Below are 3223 nucleotides of genomic sequence, written 5' to 3'. Positions count from 1 at the left end.
GTATAATTAAGGTTGTATGATTGTTTTTGTACGATTGTGATTGTATGATTGTGATTGTAAGATTGTGATTGTATGATTGTGATTGTATGATTGAGGTCGTATGATTGTGATTGTATGATTGTGATTGTATGATTGTGATTGTATGATTGTGATTGTATGATTGTGATTGTATGATTGTGATTGTATGATTGTGATTCTATGATTGTGATTGTATGATTGTTTTTGTACGATTGTGATTGTATGATTGTGATTGTAAGATTGTGATTGTATGATTGTGATTGTATGATTGAGATCGTATGATTGTGATTGTATGATTGTGATTGTATGATTGTGATTGTATGATTGTGATTGTATGATTGTTTATGTATGACTGTGATTTTATGATTGTGATTGTATGATTGTGATTTTATGATTGTGATTGTCTGATTGTGATTGTATGATTGTGATTGTGTGATTGTGATTGTGTGATGTGATTGTATGATTGTGATTTGTATGATTGTGATTGTATGATTGTGATGTATGATTGTGATTGTATGATTGTGATTGTATGATTGCGATTGTATGATTGTGATCGTATGATTGTGATTCTTTGATTTCGATTATATGACTGTGATTGTATGATTGTGATTATGTGATTGTGATTGTATGATTGTGATTGCATGATTGTGATTGTATGAATGTGATTGTATGATTGTGATTGCATGATTGTGATCGTATGATTGTGGTTGTATAATTAAGGTTGTATGATTGTTTTTGTACGATTGTGATTGTATGATTGTGATTGTAAGATTGTGATTGTATGATTGTGATTGTATGATTGTGATTGTATGATTGTGATTGTATGATTGTGATTGCATGATAGTGATTTGTATGGTTCTGATTGTTTGATTGTGATTGTATGATTGTGATTGTACGATTGTGATTGTCTGATTGTGATTGTGTGATTGTGATTGTATGATTGTGATTGTATGATTGTGATTGTATGATTGTGATTGCATGATTGTGATCGTATGATTGTGGTTGTATAATTAAGGTTGTATGATTGTTTTTGTACGATTGTGATTGTATGATTGTGATTGTAAGATTGTGATTGTATGATTGTGATTGTATGATTGAGGTCGTATGATTGTGATTGTATGATTGTGATTGTATGATTGTGATTGTATGATTGTGATTGTATGATTGTGATTGTATGATTGTGATTGTATGATTGTGATTCTATGATTGGGTTTGTATGATTGTTTTTGTACGATTGTGATTGTATGATTGTGATTGTAAGATTGTGATTGTATGATTGTGATTGTATGATTGAGATCGTATGAATGTGATTGTATGATTGTGATTGTATGATTGTGATTGTATGATTGTGATTGTATGATTGTTTATGTATGACTGTGATTTTATGATTGTGATTGTATGATTGTGATTTATGATTGTGATTGTCTGATTGTGATTGTATGATTGTGATTGTGTGATTGTGATTGTGTGATTGTGTTGTATGATTGTGATTGTATGATTGTGATTGTATGATTGTGATTGTATGATTGTGATTGTATGATTGTGATTGTATGATTGCGATTGTATGATTGTGATCGTATGATTGTGATTCTTTGATTTCGATTATATGACTGTGATTGTATGATGTGATTATGTGATTGTGATTGTATGATTGTGATTGTATGATTGCTGATTGTATGATTGTGATTGTATGATTGTGATTTTATGATTGTGATCGTATGATAGTGATTGTATGATTGTGATTGTATGATTGTGATTGTATGATTGTGATTGTATGATTGCGATTGTATGATTGTGATCGTATGATTGTGATTCTTTGATTTCGGTTGTATGACTGTGATTGTATGATTGTGATTATGTGATTGTGATTGTATGATTGTGATTGTATGATTGTGATTGAATGATTGTGATTGTATGATTGATTTTATGATTGTGATCGTATGATTGTGATTGTATGATTGTGATCGTATGATTGTGATTGCATGATTGTGATTGTATGATTGTGATTGTGTGATAGTAATTGTATGATTGTGATCGTATGATTGTGATTGTATGATTGTGATTGTATGATTGTGCTTGTACTAATTAGAGGTTGTATGATTGTTTTTGTATGATTGTGATTGAATGATTGTGATTGTATGATTGTGACTGTATTATTGTGATTGTATGATTGTGATTCCTTGATTTCGATTGTATGACTGTGATTGTATGATTGTGATTGTGTGATTGTGATTGTATGATTGTGATTGTATTTTTGTGATTGTATGATTGTGATTGTATGATTGTGATTTTATGATTGTGATTGTATGATTATGATTGTATGATAGTAATTCTATGATTGTGATCGTATGATTGTGATTGTATGATTGTGATTGTACGATTGTGCTTGTATAATTAAGGTTGTATGATAGTTTTTGTATGATTGTGATTGTATGATTGTGATTGTATGATTGTGATTGTATGATTGTGATTGTATGATTGTGATTGTATGATTGTGATTGTATGATTGTGATTGTATGATTGTGATTGTATGATTGTGATTGTATGATTGTGATTGTATGATTGAAATCGTATGATTGTGATTGCATGATTGTGATTGTATGATTGTGATTGTATGACTGTGATTGTATGATTGTGATTGTATGATTGTGATTGTATGATTGTGATTGTATGATTGTGATTGTATGATTGTGATTGTATGATTGAAATCGTATGATTGTGATTGTATGATTGTGATTGTATGATTGTGATTGTATGACTGTGATTGTATGATTGTGATTTTATGATTGTGATTGTATGATTGTGATTGTATGATTGTGATCGTATGATTGTGATTGCATGATCGTGATTGTATGATTGTGATTGAATGATTGTGATTGTATGATTGTGACTGTATTATTGTGATTGTATGATTGTGATTCCTTGATTTCGATTGTACGACTGTGATTGTATGATTGTGATTGTGTGATTGTGATTGTATGATTGTGATTGTATTTTTATGATTGTATGATTGTGATTGTATGATTGTGATTTTATGATTGTGATCGTATGATTGTGATTGTATGATTGTGATTGTATGATTGTGATTGTATGATTGTGATTGTATGATTGTGATTCTATGATTGTGATGGTATGATTGTTTTTGTACGATTGTGATTGTACGATTGTGATTGTAAGATTGTGATTGTATGATTGTGATTGTATG

Source organism: Megachile rotundata, unplaced genomic scaffold (assembly GCF_050947335.1).
Source record: "Megachile rotundata isolate GNS110a unplaced genomic scaffold, iyMegRotu1 scaffold0097, whole genome shotgun sequence".
NCBI lineage: Eukaryota > Metazoa > Arthropoda > Insecta > Hymenoptera > Megachilidae > Megachile > Megachile rotundata.
The sequence above is the reverse complement of the archived record's forward strand: the minus strand, read 5'-3'. Positions refer to the sequence as shown.